The sequence below is a fragment of the Notamacropus eugenii genome, chromosome 2 (assembly GCF_028372415.1).
Source record: "Notamacropus eugenii isolate mMacEug1 chromosome 2, mMacEug1.pri_v2, whole genome shotgun sequence".
Taxonomy (NCBI): domain Eukaryota; kingdom Metazoa; phylum Chordata; class Mammalia; order Diprotodontia; family Macropodidae; genus Notamacropus; species Notamacropus eugenii.
In genome coordinates this window covers 428,514,537-428,535,616 of record NC_092873.1, presented here as the reverse complement: position 1 = coordinate 428,535,616, position 21,080 = coordinate 428,514,537, and the positions used below count along the sequence as shown (strand labels likewise).

Below are 21,080 nucleotides of genomic sequence, written 5' to 3'. Positions count from 1 at the left end.
GCTTCTTTCTAAAGGTTAGAACTAGGAACAGTGGATCAAAGTTGTAGATCGGCAAATTTAGACTTGACGTAAGGAAAAACTTTATAACAGTGCCTAGCCAAGTGTCCGGCTACAAAGTAAGTGTGTAATAAATGCTTGTTCATCAGTTCAATCACAGTAATGTAGTTACACTTCTTCAGTGCCCCTGTCCCTGGAGAGCTTTTCACAGACTTTTTTGCCATTTAAGAAGTGTACCCATGGCATCCACTTCATCATTTCCCACCCCAACTGCAGATCATCATCTTCATCCTATTCTTGTCTCTAGAAGAAAAAACAATTCAAATGAGAGTTCTGTAGGTCTGCCTTCTCACTGCCATCCATTATCATCTTCCCATCTATCACTGGCAGTCTTTCTTTACTTTTTTTTTTATACTATTGTGTCAAAAACCTCTTCTGTTAACCTTAGCAGCCACTGTCGAACTTCTGATACTATACTTACAGAACTTGTACTACTTACTTATCCTTGCTTGCAACTTCAAACATGGCTTTTAAAAAAATCTTAGAGGTCCCTGTGCAAGCACATCCATTCTCAATAACTTTCTGTTTGCTTCTTCAGAGAAATTATATCTTCGTAGCCTGTTGCAGAAATAATTCACAGTGCTTTCAACTTCCTTAGTCTCCCTTTTTTCATTCCCACACAACAAAAAGAAAAAAAAGAAAATTTCTCCGTCAAAAGTCACCAAATCTCTACTATTATTTTTCTATCAGAAAGAAGTAAATTTTTATTCAATCAGTACTGAAAAATCTCCTTCCTCTCAACATGTAAAAGTTTATGTAAGCCTACAACTTTGTAACTTGCCGCAAAACTTTTAGAAGATTATTTTTCTTTCCTAAAGTAATTTAACTCTTAACAGAACATTTTAATATAATTAAAGTTTTTGAAGAAAATTAAAAAAAAAATTTAATGGTTTCATAAAAGCCTCCTCCATAATTTTCCTAAGACTATGCCTATGTCTTCAACCAATACCTCTGTAGTTACATAATGTCAAAGAAAAAAAATTGTTACTCTATTTTGGGCACAATTCTACTGCAGATAAATGTATTAAATTACTTAAATTCTAAGCATTTCTTCGTAGATACACATCCCACAAGGGAATTTCTCCATGCTGCTGACACAAACCATTACCTTTTGCTATTTATGGTATTCCCCCCCAAAAACACTAAGTTCTCTGATAACCTAAAGCATTCTTATAAAAGTTTAGGTAAAAGTTCATTTAATAGTTTTGTTCTAAATAGAACAATAGTCTTAATAGCCTACTACATCAGCAGTACCAGATAACATTGCAAAGAATGAAAGTGACTAGATTTTATTGGACAGCAAACCACTTATAATTAGTATGGGTGCTGTCCCTCCGTCAAGTGTCTGCTAGAACATCTGGCCTGGAGACATGGAGACCTGAGTTCAAATTTGGCCTCAGACACTTACTAGCTTTGTGACCTTGGGCAAGTTACTTAACCCTGTTTGCCTCAATTCCTCATTTGTAAATGAGCTGGAGAAGGAAATGACAACCATCCCAGTACCTTTCTCAAGTCATGACAAGTCAGACTGGACCAAAATGACTAAACAACAAAGATAAGAAATTTTAATGCACAAGAAGAAGGAATATTAATGAGAAAGGGTTGTAACCTTTTTTTACTAAGATTTAACCCTTAATTATTTAAACAAGATTTGGGATTTCCACAAAGGAAAATGAACAACATAAATGACATTGACACCAACTATAGTAATTTTATTCAGTAGTTAAACTAATAAAAATTAATTACTACAACAAGGAGAACAAAATTGCCAGAAAGTGCTTTGGTCAGCCAATATTTCACTTGCCAAGTGGAGAGAGAGAGAGAGATTGTTAAAAAGATTAGATTATAAGCTATTCTGCAAAATTTTAGAAAGAAGGATGATGCATACTTATAAACATATTGTCTCATAAAACAGAGAGAAGCAGTGGAGGGTAAAACTAATTTGAAGAAAGTTTGGTAAGTTATCCAACTATAACAGGCCTTCTTAACCTTTTTTGTGTCATTGCTCTCTTTGGCAGTCTGGTTTTCAGAATAATGTTTTTAAATGTATAAAATAAAATATATAGAATTACAAAAAATTAATTATATTGAAATAGTTATAAAAATACTAAAAGTTCCAAATTTACAAAGCCCCTAAAATTCTATAAGTGAAAAATGAAAATAGAAAAGATTTGCAAAAATCATTTCAATAAATCGTTTTCTTCAAGGTTGGTCAAACTGCTGTATTTGAACCCTAATTTCACAGACTATTAAGTACTTACAAAGTAATTAGAAATGACACTAAAGAGAGAAAAGATGTGAAAAAATAGTATGATAAGATCGTGTTTGTGCTTGCGGAATGTGTGTGTGTGTGTGTGTGTGTGTGTGTGTGTGTGTGTGTGTGTGTGTGTGTGTGTGTGTGTGTGTGTACTGCATATAATAGAATTGTGAGAGCATTGAGAGACCAATTTACTGAGTTCCAAAGGAGAGAAGATACCATACTCTAGGGGAAAAAATTTTAGGTCTTATTGACTACCAAAAAAGGTGATTGAGAGATCATTGGCAACTGCTGACGTACATGCCTACCATCCCATCTCTCCAAAATTTTTATGATGGTCTTTTATATGTGATTTTAAGGCACCATTGATGATGCTATTTGTAGAGAACGAGCAGGCTGTCATCAAACAGTATTCAACAATGGACACATTTTTAACATTTCACAATTTATGGAGAGATGTAGAGAATATTAGATTTCACTGTGCTTATTGTTTGTTAGTTTTGAAAAAAAAATTTTAACTTGATAGAATAAAAGACTACTTTATGGGCTTTCTTAAAACAAAGTGTCTCTTAGATATGTTAAATCATTCAGGATTTCTTTGAAGATAAAACAATTTAACTCTATTCAGTCACTCTGATAATAAATATCAGGGAAGGTATAAATCAGAAAGATGTGTGCTCACCAAAAAATATTTGCTACTATGATGGAGGAAATCATTGCAGAGTCTAGGTGGACAAGGGATTCCTAGCTGATAATAAAGTCTTCCAAATGCTTTGTTTGTGTATGATGTTGTGTTGACTGCATAGAAGAGATCTGTAATCACTTAAAGGAGTTGAACTGCTCATCTGCACAGGAAAGACCAAATGGATGAAGAATGTTTTATTGCCCTATAAAGTAATTTTATGTTAGTTTAATTGATATGGCACTGAAAAAGTAAGTTAATTTAAGTAGAATTGCTATTGGTTTGCCTACCCATTAGCAATTAATATTTCTCTAGTTTTATAGAAATGTCTTTATTTGTATGAAAAGTGTTTTGCAATTGTATTCATATAATTCCTGGGTATGTGTTTGCAAGTAGACTCCCAAGTATTTAATAGTCTGTAGTTATTTCAAATGGAATTTTTCTATCTCTTCCTGCTGGGTTTTGTTGATAATAGGAAGAAATGCTGATGATTTATATGGGTTTATTTTATATCCTGCAACTTTACTAAAGTTGTTAATTTTTTCAACTAGTTATTTAGTTGATTCTCTAGTGTTCTCTATAACATCGTAATCATCTGCGAAGAGTGATGTTTTGTTTCCTCCTTGCCTATCCTTGTAACTACTTTTTCTTGTCTTATCACTGTAACTAGTAGATCATTGAATAATAATTGATGATAATGGACATCTTTGCTTCACCCTGATCTTATTGGGAAAGCTTCAAGTTTATTTCCATTACAGATAATGCTTGCTTTTAGTTTTAGATAATTATTGTTTATTATTTTAAGAAAAGCTACATTGATTCCTATGTTTTCTAGTGGTTTTAATTGGAGTGGAAAGCCAAGATGGCAGAGTATAGGTAGGAATTTGCCTGAACTCTCCCTCAAACCCCTCCAAATACCTTTAAAAGTAGCTTTAAACAAATTCTAGAGGAGTAAACCCACAAAAAGACAGAGTGAAACAAGTTTCCAGTCCAAAACAACCTAGAAGGTAGACAGGAAAGATCTGTTGCATCTCAGAGAGAAGCACAGTCCTATGTACACCAATGCAGACCAGGCCCCAACAAACTGGGAGCAGACCTCAGAGAACTGAATCACTGGCAGCAGTAGCGGTTTCCAGACCTCTCAGCCAACAGATGCGAAAGACAACTTAGAAGATCAGCAGGAAAGGTCTTTCAGACATGGGTGAGAGAGGAGTGCAGTCTAGCACAAGCTGCGCCAGCACAGCCCCAGCAAATCATGAGCAGGCCTTGGGAGTGACTGAATCAGTAGTGATGGGGACAGTGGTAGCAGCTGCTTCTGGAGCTCTCAGCCCACAGATAGTAAAGAGATCGAATAACTGGGCAGAATGAGATTACAGGGGTCTCTTTACTAGCACCGAGGTCAGGACTCTGTCTCTTTGCCCATACTTGGATCTGAGTCACAGTCCTGGGTGGCATTTCAGGGAAAAGGAGGAGCACTAGCATGGCAGAGCTTGAGTAGCACTAGAGAGGGGATACTTCTCATAGTTCCAAGGCAAAAAAGAGTGATTGTGGTCACTCACAAACCAGAACAAAGGCCAGGAGAGGAGTAACATCTTTCCTTAGATCATAGAACCTTGAAAACTTCCAGGTCCCTAGAACTATCTCTGCAAATAGCTTCACAAAACCTCTGAAGCTTGGGGCAGTTCATTCTCCACACTGGAAGCAAAGTCCTACCTTAACAGAGTTAAAAAGTTAGTAATAGGCTGGTCAAATGACCAAGCAAGGGGAAAAAACTCTTGACTATAGAAATTTACTTTGATGACAGGGAGATCAAATAAGATTGGGCACATCATTTGATATAATTGCATGATTTTTGTTGTTAAAATTGATTTAGTCACTTATACTTGCAGTTTTCCTAATATTGAACCCTCTGTGAATTCCTGGTATGAATCCCACCTGGTCATAGTGTGTGATCTTTGTGACATATTGCTGTAATTTCCTTGCTAGTATTTTACTTAAAATTTTTATATCAGTATCCATTAGGGAAATTATTCTGTACTTTTCTTTCTCTGTTTTTGCTGTCGCCAGTTTATGTATTATAACCATATTTGTTTCATAGAAGGAATCTGGAAGGATTTCTTCTTTATATTTTCACATAGTTTATGTACTATTGGAATTAAATGTTCTTTAAATGTTTGGTAGATTTTACTTGTAAATCTATTTAGTTCTGGGTAATTTTCCTTAGAGATTTCATTGATGGCTTACTCATTTTATTTTTCTAAGATAGGATTATTTGAGTATTTTATTTCCTCTTTTCTTAATCTTGACTATATTTTTATAAATATTTTTCTGTTTCACTTAGATTATTAGTTTCATTGGCATATAAATGGGCAAAGTAGCTGAATAATTAATTTCATCTTCATTGGTGGTACATTCACCCTTTTCATTTTTGATACTGGTAATTGGTTTTCTTTTTAAAATCAAATTAACTGGTAATATCTGTTTTATTTTTTTCCAAAAAGCCAGCTGCTAGTTCTATTTATTAGTTTAGTATTTTTTATTTTCAGTTTTACTAATCTTTCCTTTGAATGTCAGGATTTCTATTTTAGTGTTTGGGGATTTTTAATTAGTTTTTTTTCTTGTTTGTTTTTTAATTGCATGCCCTATTCATTGATCTGCCCTTTCTCTCTTTTATTAATGTATGTGTTTAGAGAGGTAAATTTTCTCCTAAGTATTACTTTGCATCTGAACAATTTTGATATGTTGTCTCATTGTTATCATTCTCTTTTAATAAGTTTTAAATAACATTTTTAATTTTAATGAAATTATTTATTGTTTCTGTGATTTGTTCATTGACCTAGTCATTCTTTAGGATTAGATTATTTCGTTTCCAATTAGTTTTTAATCTGTCCTTTCAAGGGCCTTTATTGAATGTAATTTTTATTGTATTATGGTCTGAAAAGGGTACATTTCATATTTCTGTTTGCATTTGGTTGTGAGGTTTTTATGCCCTACTATATGGTCAGTGTTTGTTTATGTGCTATGTGCCACTGAGAAAAAGTTATATTCCTTTCTTTCCCTGTTTAATTTTCTCCAGAAGTCTGTCATATCTACCTTTTCCAAAATTCCTTTTACCTCCTTAGCATCTTTCTTGTTTATTTCATGGTTAGATTTATCTAGTTCTGAGAGGGGAAAGTTGAGTTTCCCCATTATTCCTTTCAGAATATCATATTCCATGCCCTCTGATCCCTTAATGTAGAAGCTGCTAAATCTTATGTTATCCTGATTGTGGCTCCTCAGTATTTGAACTGTTCCTTTCTGGCTGCATACAATATTTTCTCCTTGACATGTGAGCTATGGAATTTGATTGTAGCATTCCTGGGAGATTTCATTTGGCATTCTCTTTTAGGAGGTGATTGGTGGATTTCTGTTTTGGCAATTTCTATTTTGCCTTTGAGTTATAAAATGTCAGGGCAATTTTCCTTGATAATTTCTTGAAATATGATGTTTAGGCTATTTTTTTATCATGAGTTTTATGTCTATAATTCTTAAATTATCTTTCCTTGATCTATTTTCCTTGTCAGTTTTTTTCTTATGAGATATTTATTATTTTCTTCTATTTTATCATTTTTTCATTTTGTTTTGTTGTTTCTTGCTATCTCATGGAATCCTTAGCTTCCATTTGACCAGTTCTGTTTTTTAAGGAAATATTTTCTGCAGGTTGATTTTGTACCTCTTTTTTCATTTGACCAATTCTGTTTTTTAGGGAGTTGTTTTCTTCAGTATTTTTGTGACTCTTTTAGCCAATTCTCTTTTCATAATTTTCTTGTATCACTGTCACTTATTTCCCCATTTTTTTCCTTACCACTCATATTTGATTTTTAAAATCTTTTTTTGCTTTTTTTATTTTAAGGTTCTCTAGCTCTTCTAGGAATTCTTGTTGGGTCTGTGTACAATCTTCATTTTTCTTTGAGACTTTTCTTGTAGATGTTTTCATGTCATTGTTTTCTTCTGAATGTGTGTCTTGAGCTTCATTATCACCATAGTAGCTTTCATGGTCACATTCTTCCCCTCTCACCTTCATTTTTTCAATCTACTTTTTGACTTTGATCTCTGTGTTGGAGTTTGGCTCTGCTTACCCCCTCCTCACCTACTGTGGTATTACTTTTCCAGTCTTCAGGCTTTTTTCCTTGCTATTTTCACAACTAACTCTGGTGGTCTATAAGTTTTCAATGTTTCCAACTGATATGATCCAGGAGAAGGAGGAGTCACTGCTTTCCTAGTCTGCATTCTGGTCCCTGCTCCCTTGCCAGTACAAGTGCTAATGCTCCTCTTTCAGCCCTGGAATTGCAACCAGAAACTATGTTCCCCTCTCTTTCTCTGCCCTAGAACTTGGTAAATGGGGCAGTGAATTTGCCAAGCAGTTCCTGGTCATGAGCCCAGTACTCTCACAGGAGGTCCTTTGTAATCTCTTTTTGACTAGTTGTCTAATCCCCTTACTATTTGTGGGTGGTGAGAGCTCCCAGAACTGTTGTTGCTGCTGCTGTTGCTGTTGCTGTTCCCACACTCACAGTGCTTCCAGTAAGTCCCTACCCCAGTGCCACAGACCAGTTCTTCTGGCCTCCTAAGTTGTCTTGGACTGGCATCCCAACCTTTTATTGGCTATGCTGCTCCAGAATTCTGTTTGATATTTTATTTTAAAGTGGTTTGGAGAGAATGTTCAGCTGAAATGTCCTCTCTAATTCTATCATCTTGGCTTTGTCCCAAAATGATTTTTCTAAAGTGCCAGTTCAACCATATTAGTCTCATAACAGTAAGCCCCAGTAACCCCTTGTCCAATTCCAGAAGCAAATATAAAATCCTTTGTTTTGCATTCAGAGCCCTCCCACCACTCCTGACCTTTCTAGTCCTCTTTTCTTTCATTTTTCCTTCCTTCCTTCCCTCCTTTCTTTCTTTCCTTCTTTCTTTTTCTTTCTTTCTTTCCTTCTTTTTCTTTCTTTCTTTCCTTCTTTCTTTTTCTTTCTTTCCTTCTTTCTTTTTCTTTCTTTCCTTCTTTCTTTTTCTTTCTTTCCTTCTTTCTTTTTCTTTCTTTCCTTCTTTCTTCTTCCTTTCTTCTTTTCTTTCTTTCTTTCTTTCTTTCTTTCTTTCTTTCTTTCTTTCTTTCTTTCTTTCTTTCTTTCTTTCTTTCTTTCTTTCTCTCTCCCCCCCATCTGTCACACACACACACACACACACACACACACACACACACACATTTCAAGACAGTGTTACCGCCTTGCCTAGTCTCCCAATTCCTATCATTTTCAATCACTCCCTCTCATACAAGAATGCTCTCCCTTCTTATCTCTGCCTCCTGACTTCCTTCAAGTTCCAGCTAAAATTCCATCTTCTACTGGAAGCTTTTTTCTGATCCTTCTAAATTCATTGCCTTCCTTCTGTATGATTTGTGACCATTTTATTTTCTCTAATTACCTTTTACAGTTCTTTTATATTGGCCGCATTCTTAACATGAAGCATTATCTTGAGTAATATGACATTTTTATAAATATAAAAATAGTGCAGCATTTGAACATTTATGCTACCAATGTAGTAATAAATAGAAAGAGAAAACCTTGCATTAACAATTTATGGGTCCTTGGTGAGCTTTAACGAATATGAGTTGATCATTTAAAATTGGGGGTGAAGGTTATGAACATGAAAAGGGGAAAAATTTCCTTAAAGAAATGATAAACATTGATTATATACTTCATAGCACATGGTACTAATATTTGGTAAAGTTCAAACCTTTTAGAACTGTTTTCTGTCTATTTGCAAATCTGTTTCAAAATTATTTAGAGAAGTCTAAATAACCTAAGGAATTAAAAAATCTTCTCCCATCTCCCCCATTTAAATATTTATAAGACTGTATTTTCTAAAACTATGATATTAATAAAGAGCACTGTTTTTAGATTTTTAAAAGTATTACTAATATAATTGTTGGTTTTTTCTTTCTATATAACTCTTTCATTACTCACAAACTGTTGAATTGTCATAACTGCCTATTTTCCTCTTTTCCCTCCCCATATCCACGCATACACTCCTTCCTTGGCTGCTTCTCCCCCTTCCCCCATAATAAATGTTGAAAGGATCTTTTTTGTTGAAGACCTGATTTAACTAATTAGCACTTCTTCAATTATGGGATCTTGAGTCAGAAAATATTATTGCTTTGGTTTCAATTAGCAAACTGTAAAGGTTAGCACTGTGGATAGAGCTGTTATAGGGTTGGATTTTTCTACCTTCATTGAAAGGACTTCCTTGATTTTACCGAATTTCCAGAGGTGTACCATTTAATGCTTAGGTCATTATATCAAATCCCAAGGAATTTTTTTCTCTTTTTTCCATTTGTTCTCTCCTTTGAATTACTGTGCCTTCACTTTAATAGATAGGTAATGGACTGACATTTCAGAGGAATGTTTTGTATGTCTGTTAATATTAAAGAGGACCAATATGAGATTCATTCTCATAATTGAATTGGGATGCTTGAGCAGTGATGTTTTTTTATAACTAGAGGTCTTCTTTAGGTGAGAAGTCAATTTTGAAGCTTTTCTTTTGTTGATTAATAGCATTTTATTTTTTTCCAATTACATATCAAGACAATTTTTGGCATTCAATTTTACAAGATTTTGAGTTCCAAATTTTTCTCCCTTCCTGTCCTCCCCTCTTCCTAAAATGGTGGACAATTTGATATGGGTTAATTTTGAAGCTTTTAAGAGAAAAAAATTTTCAACATGTCCTAACATTATTAGATTGTAGCGTTTAAGTTACCTGTAAGAATAAATTTATTTTTAAAAATTTAGGTAAATAGCCAGTTTTCTGTTTGGAGTCTCAATGAGAGGCAGACCTTGACATAGTGAGATCCAGTTTTCTTTCCTTTCTTATTATTTTAAAAACACATTTTTATCCATTACAGAGGTGAGAGACTAGAGTCTGACATGGTGGGAATTCAACCAAGATCTCCACATGTTCTGCCAATGAGCCTTAAATTTAATTAAAAGACTCAAGTTATTCTAGTCTTGGCCATTTCTAGACAAACTGTTAATTATGGAAATCTTGTAATATTGTTTTTACTTGTATGGATTACAGTGAGGCTATTTGGCCAGTTTCTTAATTTAATTTTCATATAATCATATCAAGAAATTGCAGACAATTTAGAGCCATGATTCTATAGTTTCTATGTAAACTTCTGTTAGTAAAATTTTTAATCATTTATTATATTCTTTTGACCTTTTTTACTTGAATCTTATTCATTCATTTTCCTCTCCTTCCTTTCCCATCCTACTTCCATGTAGAAATGATTTTCCAAGAATATTTTGTCATCTTGTTTATTTTTTTCATTTGTTGTTATTTGTCTCTTTCTTCAGTAATATTCAAATGTATTTATACAGTGACTGAACATTTATGATGTTCCATTGCAAAATGTATCAATTTGGGGGGATAAAGAGGAAAATTAGATACACTTTATTCTTGTTAAAGTCACACCCCAGCTTATTTAAAGGCAGCTTTGACTTAGAGTTGCAAGCCTGAGGATATTGATTTGAATTATGCATGACTGTCTGGTGTGTGCAGTTCCATTAGCTTGCTGGATGGATAATGTAAACATGTTCTGAATTTTAAGTACACACAGTATATGAGCGGCAGGTTAAAAATAGAACTAATAACCCAGAGTGTATTTGAAAATTTGATTCTTGCAGTGTAGAAGTATACTGAGAAGATTTCAGCAAGTATGGTTACTAGTAGTTTATATTTTACAAGTGAAAATGAAAAATAGATTAGGTCAGTAATATGTATTGTAATTGTTGACCTTGTAGAATTAGAATATAGAAAGAATAAGTGGTGGACAAGTGAGAAGTCTCTTTTTTTAGACGGGTAATGTTGCAGACATTGAGATTCTGATATTTTCCATTTTACACAAATGGATTATTTTGTTTATTTATTTATTTATTTTGGGTACTGCTTGCACCACTATATTATTGCCTTCTGTATACTAGATTATAACCAAACAATTAAATAGGCAAATGAAATTTTGACCACTAATTCTCATGAAGCCTTCATTTTTTCTAGCTAACCAAGAATATTTTTCTATACTCAACACCTCATATAATTGAGGTCTACTAAATATATAACTCCCAAAGATGGCAATATTACAATAAAAAAGTGTTATAGTCTCATTTTAAAACTGAACTATTTCTTCCATGGGAGTAGAGGGCCATACAGTTTCCTTGGTATAGGGAACAGGATGAGGAAACTCTCTCTACCAATGTAGATAGGCAGCTGCTTTGCAACTTAATCTGCTTAGAGGGTTGTCTTGGGGCTTGGAGACTAAGTAACTTGCCCTGGGTCACATGGGATGTATGTATCTGAGGCAAGACTTGAAACCAGGGTCTCTCTTGCTCCATGGCCTTCACTGTTGTGCCATGTTGTCTCTTGGTTCCATAGGCATATTAAATACTGTTCATTGTAGTTAGTTGCTAGTGTTTTGCATATGTCTTTATATTTTTGTTGTGTATTCCATGTTTGCAACATGAAAGGACCATTAGAAATTTATACATCTGACTTAATTTTACCCTTCTGTTGTAGAGGAAAATTCCTTAATTTAATTCCTGAGGAGGAGAAATGGATTGTGTCCCATTGCATTTGGGAGACTGTGCACTGCTTTTACATACTACAAACTGCTCATTGCCATAAAAGCTCATCTTTTTAACATCATACTTCTGGTGATGCTGCTCTATAACCACAAGTTATGCAACACAGTGACTGCAGCGTGACCTAAAGGTCAGCTTGAAAGACGAATGCTGTGTGTCAATAGACTGCAGCAAATGACAGCTTCATTCAAGAAGTTTTATATGAGACAGGAACATGCACACACATAAGTATGTATATATGTGTGTGTGTATGTATATATATATATATGTATGTATATTTATAATATGCAAAAGTGATGGAGAACAGATGGAAGACCCAAATGGTAAGTTGGTACTCCTGAGGTAGCTGAAATTAAGAGGAAGGAGTCTAGGTTGTTAGGTAGTTTCTGTATGAAGAATTGATGAGAATGTGGACATGACTCATTCAGGATGAGCTATGGTAAGATGTCAGTCTTATATAAAGATGTTACACTGTGGAACGAGGTTATGAAAATATTAACCAAGGCATATTGCTTTCTGTTAAATATAATACATATGACATTCCCACATTTTTTAGTCTTGGCATCTTAGTGTAGCTAAATTCAGAGAAGCTGATCTCTAGATTGACTGAAATGTAATTTTTTTTTCAGATGCAGTATCTTTCAAAGTCTTGTCTACTAAGATTATAGATAGGTTGCAATTGGTGTCAGTAGAAGAAGTCCCCCTATTGATGAAATATCAAGTATTTGAAGTATTTAGAAGAACAGATAAGTAGTGGAATCAGTCAAAACGTTGATGGATTTATTCTTGACAAGAGAAATAAACATAGACCTTTAATTCACTGATTTGTTAATATTCCCTTCCCCATTATTATTACTGCTTTGGATATTTATCTATGACATGCCACATATTTTAAGCATTTCTGCATGATCCATTAATCATTGGGTCAGTGTGTGTGTGCATGTGTGTGTGTGTGTGTGTGTGTGTGTGTGTGTGTGAGAGACAGAGACAGAGACAGAGAGAGACAGAGAAAGAAAGAAAGAGAGAGACAGAGAGAGGTCTAGGCCTGTATCCCTTCAGAGGCAGTTAGATGGCACAGTGGATAGAACATTGGGCCTCGAGTCAGGAAAGCTTGAATTCAGATACAGCCTTAGAAACTTCATAGCTGTGTGATCCTAGGCAAGTCATTTAACCTCTGTCTACCTCATTTTTATCAGCTGTAAGATGGGATAATAAAAGCACCTAACCTTTTCTTGATAACTCAGTCACAGAAATTGTTTTGAGCATCAAATGAGAAAATATTTAAGCACTTAGCACATAATAAGCACTCAGTGAATCCTTCCTTCTTTCTTCCTTCCATCTTTCCATCCGTTTCTTTTTTTTTTTTTTTTTTTTTTTGCCCTAGGAAACACAGTCTTGAGGGCATGATTGGCTACAATTTTCTAAAGACCATCTCTTGCTAAAATTTTAAAATAAATACTCATTGTTTATCAATTTATGAAAACTTTGTAGAACCCCTAGAGAACTGAGGATTTAAAATGAGGGTTGTTTTTTTTTAATGTAATTGAGAGACAGCTTGGATATATAGCTGCTCTCAGAGCCAGGAAAACCTTGATAGTGTCCAATCTTGTCTGTAACAAATTGAGGGCTATGTGACCCTAAACAGATCACTTAAGACCATAAATAATACAGAAAGTGCTGATGTCTGCTGATAAACAGAGGTTCCAAAACCAGGAATTCCTTGTTAAAAGGGACCTACCTCAAAGGCCAAACCCTGCATTTATAGGTGAGAAAACGGAGGTCCAGGGAAATATAGGGAGTGTCAGTAGTGATGACTGACAACTGTAATTACATACAGAATTACGTACATGCTTATTTTAAATTTACATGTTTTCTAGATTTTTAAAATGGCTTTACAAATTGATGACAATTTGTACCTCCATTCTCTTACTCTGTAATCAGTACTTAACTATTATGACTATATAACATTGTATTGTATCTATTGTATCTCACTGCCTCTTTCAGATAATATTATGTTTAAATAAGAATCAAGACCTTTAAAAATTCACTTACATGATAAAACTTTTCATTATAGTCATGTTTTCATGGATGTTTTTCAAAGATGTATTTTTTAGCGTTTCATAAAGTATCAAACCATATTTTTACTGATATAGTTCCTCAACAAGTATACATAATTTAGCCTTATCTTGATAATTAAACTTTATGCTTATCACTATTAGTAATTACACCTTGCTCCAGTGTAGATATTAGCTGACCCTAGACTACTGTGATTCTGTACTTTAGACTGTCTTCGTTTCCTGTTTTATTGTAACTTGATACTAAGAGCATACTGCTGCTTCCAAATCTGCCACTTTATTTTTATACATAATAATCTGTCCTCTGGGTGTCTCCCTGTCTCCTGCAAAGTAAAATACATGGTTTTTATGGTGACATTTTACAGCTGAGAAGGTGGGGGTTTTTTGTATTGTTGCTTAGTTCAGGAGATTCCACTGTGTTTCAAATCAGGCTTAATCTATTTAAAAGGCTGACCTCCAGATTAATGGGGCATTAGTTTTAGCATGGTTGTTATGAGGAGATAATGTTATATTAGTAATAATGATTTACTTAATATGCCATTTCAAAGCAACTTTCTGTATATATGTTTCTAATCTAATAATGACAAGAACAACATTTATTATTGTGGGGGAAATTAATATCTTTTCTTTTGTGTACTTTGCTTTTAAAAATAAGTGTCATAAACTTTTTTCCTCTCTTCAACCATCTTTTATTCATTCCATCTCCTTATAAGGCTAACCTTTCTACATGAGCTCTTGATCGCATTCTAAAATATTCTCCTCACACCCACCTCGCCTCCTGGTCCTCCCAGCCAGCGTTTGGGGTCTGAGATTCAAATGCTGCTTCCCACCTTAGGGCTTTTGGCGGGGGCAGGGCTGCTATTCAGTGTGAGAATTAAGTTCAGGTGGTCAGGTCAGGGCAGGGCAGCCTCTCAGGCTCAGTTCCCTCAGGGGGTTTATGTACAGACCTTCCACAATGGATCCAGGCTCCCGCCCCGCTTGGGGAGCCCCTGTCTGCAGCCGCCTCTCAGCTTCTATCTCCTGGGGGGGCCCGAGCCATGGGGGCACCCCACTCCCCTCTCGACCTGCCAAAGAGACTCTCTCACCGACCCCCGTCACCTGTGGGTGGAGGGGCTTGTGCCGCAGCTGGAGATCCCGTCCCTGAAGAACTAGAAAAGGCAAGGGTAGACTACTCTTTTATGAAGACTGATGGTGAAAGAAAAGCTCAGGAGGGTAGGACAGAAAGTTCTGTTTTAGGCTAAGGTTGACTTAAGCATGTTCGTAGATGGACTGAAAGGAAATGAAGTGGGAATGGAAACTGAAGTAAAAGAAAGGAAAGCAGTAATATTCAGAGGTCAAGTCACTGGCTGGGGAGAATGCCCAGAAAAGGGAAAAGAAATAAAACTATTGAAGGCTACTTTCTTGGAGAACAGACATTTCCTCCCTTCCTTTCTGATGAGGAAGAACAATGCTTACCATCAGGCAAAGACACAGAAATCAAGGCTTCTTTGTCCCAGCCCACCCAATGGGCTCAGGCCATGGAAGAGCTCAAAAAGAATTTTGAAAATCAAGTTAGAGAGGTGGAGGAAAAACTGGGAAGAGAAATGAGAGGGATGAAAGAGAAGCATGAAAAGCAGATCAGCTCCCTGCTAAAGGAGAACCAAAAAAATGTTGAAGAAATTAACACCTTGAAAACTAGCCTAACTCAATTGGCAAAAGAGGTTCAAAAAGCCAATGAGGAGAAGAATCCTTTCAAAAGCAGAATTAGCCAAATGGAAAAGGAGATCCAAAAGCTCACTGAGGACAATAGTTCTTTCAGAACTAGAATGGCACAGATGGACGCTAAGGACTTTGTGAGAAAGACAGATATCACAGAACATAGTGAGAAGATTGGAAAAATGGAAGATAATGTGAAATATCTTATTGGAAAAACAACTGACCTGGAAAACAGATTCAGGAGAGACAATGTAAAAATTCTGGGACTACCTGAAAACCATGATCAAAAGAAGAGCCTAGACATCATCTTCCATGAAATTATCAAGGAAAACTGCCCTGAGATTCTAGAACCAGAGGGCAAAATAAATATTCAAGGAATCCACAGAACACCGCTTGAAAGAGATCCAAAAAGAGAAACTCCTAGGAACATTGTGTCCAAATTCCAGAATTCCCAGGTGAAAGAGAAAATATTGCAAGCAGCTAGAAAGAAACAATTCAAGTATTGTGGAAATACAATCAGGATAACACAAGATCTATCAGCTTCTACATTAAGGGATCGAAGGGTGTCGAATAGGATATTCCAGAAGTCAAAGGAACTAGGACTAAAACCAAGAATCACCTACCCAGCAAAACTGAGTATAATACTTCAGGAGAAAAAATGGTCTTTCAGTGAAATAGAGGATTTTCGAATTTTCTTGATGAAAAGACCAGAGCTGAAAAGAAAATTGGACTTTCAAACACAAGAATGAAGAGAACCATGAAAAGGTGAACAGCAAAGAGAAGTCATAAGGGACTTACTAAAGTTGAACTGTTTACATTCCTACATGGAAAGACAATATTTGTAACTCTTGAAACATTTCAGTATCTGGGTACTGGGTAGGAGTACACACACATACAAATCTTCCCAGGTTTCTCTAAAACTGTCCTTTCCTCCCATTTCTTATGGTACAGTGGCATTTCATTTTATTCATGTACCATAATTTGCTTGACCATTGCCCAGTTATTGGGTACACCTTCAGTTTCCTGTTCTTTGCTACTCTAAAATAAGCTGCTATAAATAATTTTGTTCTTAGGTCCTTTTCTGCTTTCTTTTGATCTCGTTGAGTGTATAAGTCTAGTAATACTATTACCATGTCAAAAGTTTAATAAAATTTTTGATGTACTTGCAAATTGCTTTCCAGAATGACCGAACCATTTCATACCTCCACCAACTCCACCTGCTAACCTGCAGCTTCTCCAACTATAATTTTTTTTTGGTCAACTTACAAATCTTATGGGTACAAAGTAGGGATTTGGAGTTGCTTTAATATACATTTATCTAATTATTACTGAACAGCTAGGTGGCACAGCAGACGGAGTGCCAGGACTGGAGTCAGGATTACCTGAATTCAAATGTGGCCTCAGACACTTAACTAGCTATATGACCTTGGACAAATTACTTAACCCTATTTCCCTCAGTTTCCTCATCTGTCCAGAAAACCCCAAATAGGGTCATGAAGAGTTAGATATGACTGAAACAACTACAACTAAGTGTCAGAAGTTCTAGCAATATCCATCCACTCTAGATTACATATGCCATTAGAAAGTAATAATAGTATATACATAGTCAAAATTAGTAAATAGATTTTTTAAAAAACTCAAGCTTTGGAATATGTTTAATGCTTTAATGTAGTATATTTGAATAGTAAATTCACAGTATTTTAAAACAAATTATTGGAAATTCATAATATTTTAAAGCAAATAATAAAACCAAACTATGAATATGCAACTCAAAAAGAGCTGAAAAACTGTCCAGATTGTTCCTGTTCAGTTACACTTCCACATACTTCTCCCCCAGAGAGAAACAAAGTATTAACCTAAGCAGAATTGTACATTTATTTTCTCTCCTCTTCCCCTTTTTTTCTTTTGTCTTTTTTGTTTCTTTGGTTTATGTCTTATTTAGGAATGAAGAAAATTGTGTTGTCACTACCAATGAAGTTAACCTAAAATTCCTTTCCTACTCCTGTTCATACTATGGTATACAATTTTCAGTAATTCTCTTTCCTGTTCACTATTTTTATGAATGATTTGGAAAAAGAGGTAGGTGGTATATTTACCAGATTTGTAGATGACAAAAAACTGGGAAGAATAATATGTTATATAACAGAGACAGTACATAAAAATACCTTAACAGACTAGAACAATGAGAAGAATCTAACAAGATGCAATTACATTTTCCTGGGGAGTAACATGATGAAAATAGTGTTTTGGGAAGATTAGTCTAGTGTGCAGGATGGATCTTAAACTGGAAAAGAGAGAAACAGGGAGGATATGTGTGTGTGTGTGTGTGTGTGTGTGCATGTGCGTGTGTGTGTGCGTGAGAGAGAGAGAGACAGAGATGGGGGGAGAGGAAAAGAGAGGACTCATGAAGTGCATACTATGTGTCAGGCACTTGCCAAGGACTGAAGATGCAAATAAAAGGGAAAAAACCGACCCTACCTTCACAAAACTTGCATTCTAATGAAATAAGACAATACATAGAAGGTAGCTAGAAAGTAGGACGGGTGGGCAGTGGGGAGAAAGAGTACTTATGTTGGAGCAAAGAAGCTCCAACTCAAGGATTTGGTGAAGAAGTCTGGGCAGTAAGTTAAGCTGGTGATCTAGTCTCAGGGTGGAAATTTGTGTAGGATGGGAAGGTGGTTGGTAAGGAAGTAGAGATGTTTGGAGAGTAAATTGAACTGACTTTTGTTCATTTTATAATTCATAAGTTATAAATAATTTATAATTCATATAGTTCATTTATATCCAACTCTTTATGACCCCCATGCTCTGTAGCATGCCAGGCCCTTCTTTCTTTCACTGTCTCCCAAAGTTTTCCAAGCTCATGTTCATTGCTTCCGTTGCTTTCATTTCATCCTCTGCTAGGCCCTTCACCTTTTGCCATCAATCTTTCCTAGTATCGGGGTCTTTCCAAAGAGTCCTGTCTTCTCATTATGTGGCCAAGCATTTAAGGTTCAGCTTTAGTATTTGTCCTTCTAATGGGTAGTCTGAATTTATTTCTTTAATTGATCTCCCTACTGCAAGGAGATGTATGCTGTCCAGATTTGCCATAGCTTTTCTTCCAAGGAGCAAGCATCTTTTAATTTCACAACTGCGGATACTGTCTGGAGCAATCTTTGAGTCCAGGAATATAAAATCTGACACCATTTCCACTTCTTCTGCCTCTGTTTGCCAGGAAGTAATGGACATTGCCAAGATCTTAGTGTTTTGTTTTTTTAATATTGAGCTTCAAGTCAGCTTTTATGTTCTCATCTTTGACCCTCATCAAGAGCTTCTTGATTCTTCTCCACTTTCTGCTATCTCCATATCTGAGATTGTTAACCTTTCTCACAGCAACTTTAATTTTCACTTTTGATTCATCTATGCTGGTATTTTACATGATTTACTCTGCATATAAGCTAACCAGATAAAATGACAATATACAGCTTGTCATACTCCCTTTCCAGTCTTAAACCAATCAGTTGTAACATATTTGGTTCTAAGTGTTGCTACTTGACCCATATACAGGTTCCTCAGGAGACGAACAAGGTAATCTGGTATTCTTTTTTAAGGACTTGCCTTATTTTGCTGTGATTCACACAGTCAAAGACTACTGTAGCTAATGAAACAGAAGTAGGTGTTTTTTCTGGAACTCCCTTACTTTCTCCATAATCCAACAAATGTTGCCATTTTGGTCTCCAACTCCTCTGCCTCTTTGAAAACCCACCTGCATGTCTGGTAATTTTTGGTTCTCTTATTGCTGAAGCCTACCTTGCAGAATCTTAAGCATTACCTTGCTGGCATGTTGAGTAATTTGAACATTCCTTGGCATTTCCCTTGTTTAGAATTGGGAGGTAAACTGATCTTTTCCAATCCAGTGGCCACTATTGAGTTTTCCAGATTCATCTTTTAGGATTTTAAGTAGCACAGTTGGAATTCCATCACCTCCACTACCCTTATTGTTAAAAGTGCTTCCCAAGGCTCACTTGGCTTCATTGGCTCTAGTTCAATAACCACACCATCATGGTCATTGGTAATGTTGAGGTCTTCTTGTATAGTTCTTCTGTATTTTTTTGCCATTTCTTAATCTCTTGTATTTCCATTAAGCCATTGCCATTTTTATATTATATCATGGCCATTTTTCCATGGAACATTCCCTTGATATCTCTCATTTTCTTGCTTTCCCATTCTGTTGTTTTCTTTTATTTCTTTGCATTGCTCATTTAAGAAAACCTTCTTATCTCTCCTTACTGTTTTCTGGGATTCTGCATTGTTGGGTATATGTTTCCCTTTCTCCCTTTGCTTTCACTTTCCTTCTTTCCTCAGCTATTTATAAAGCCTCATTAGAGAGCTGTTTTGCTTTCTTGCTTTTCTTTTTCTTTGGGATTTTTTTATTGCTGTCTCCTGTACAATATTGTGAACAACTCAGTTCTTCTGTACTACCTGGGGTCATGCATCCCCATCTTTACCTCAGCCATATTCTATCCTACTGGCCATGTGCATACCCATCTGTCACACAGAATCACTTTCTTCCATTTAGAAAGATAAACATGCATTTTCAACATTTCATTATTAAATTAGAATCCTTTAAAGATAAAAATTTGTAGCAATTAAGAATTTGATGCCATTTAGATTTGCTGTTACTAAGGAAAACAGTGAGATTTGTCAGTGGGAACTTCCTGGCTACAGGAACTAGAGAAGTTGATGTGTAGGGCAAATGAATGCAATCAGATATAAAAACATATACTCAAGGTCTCTTGAGACATGACTTCTCTCTACCACCTCCTATAGAGGGTTAGAGTGTTAGAGTAATCTAGGCACCAGTTGTGGGTTGCTGTTCTTTTATATCCCTTCACAGGAGCTATAGTTCATCTTCATTCTCATCTTTTTCCTTCTCATATATCTTGTATCTCAGTCTTTAATCCTTAGGATTTGCCATATCCCCTAGTAAGGTTGTGGATCTAAGTTGGTACTTGTTGAAGATTACTTCGGTTACCAGTTAAAACCCTTGACCACATTCCATTGGCAGGAACAAATAAAATGAGCACAGGCAGTAGCAATAGTTCTAGAACTTCTACCCATCACTCCTATATGACCTCACTCTATAGACTATGCTACGCCATAATACTTCACAGAACTTAAAGGTGTTAAGATGGTCTTATTGACTTTAGAAAAAGTGTGCTTGATTTGGAACTATGCCCAAAGAACTATAAAACTGTGCATCCCCTTTGATCCAGCAATACCACCATTAGGTCTGTAATTGATGGGATGCCCATCAATTTGGGAATGGCTGAATAAGTTGTGATATATGAATGTAATAGAATACTGTGATTCTATAAGAAATGATGAGCAGGCAGAAAATGTCAAAATGTCCATTTGTGCATTATTTGGAGAGAATTATCATTTTAAAATCTTTCCACATGCCATTTCCAGCAATTAAATTACAAATTTCTTTTACTGTTTTAACTGGATAGGTATGAAAAGAGGACCTGAAAAATATACCTTTGCTGATATGTAGGAAAAGAGATTCATGTCACATTTAAAACAAAGGAAAAAAAAGTTGTACAATTGATAGTAAAGAGGTAAAAAGAAAAGCATACAAGATTAATGCAAAAATGAGAAAATATGGGAAAGAA

The 21,080-nt window shown here is 35.5% G+C and overlaps 1 protein-coding gene and 1 pseudogene across 4 annotated transcripts in view; one reads left to right on the top strand and one right to left on the bottom strand.

Annotated features, from left to right (window-relative positions):
• Positions 1 to 21,080, top strand: part of SYT14 (synaptotagmin 14) — a 261,665-nt gene that overhangs the window by 131,411 nt on the left and 109,174 nt on the right. The gene's annotated exons all lie outside the window — the stretch shown is intronic.
• The window catches only part of LOC140521993 (acyl-coenzyme A diphosphatase NUDT19-like), a 44,845-nt pseudogene that overhangs the window by 1,228 nt on the left and 22,537 nt on the right, over positions 1 to 21,080 (bottom strand).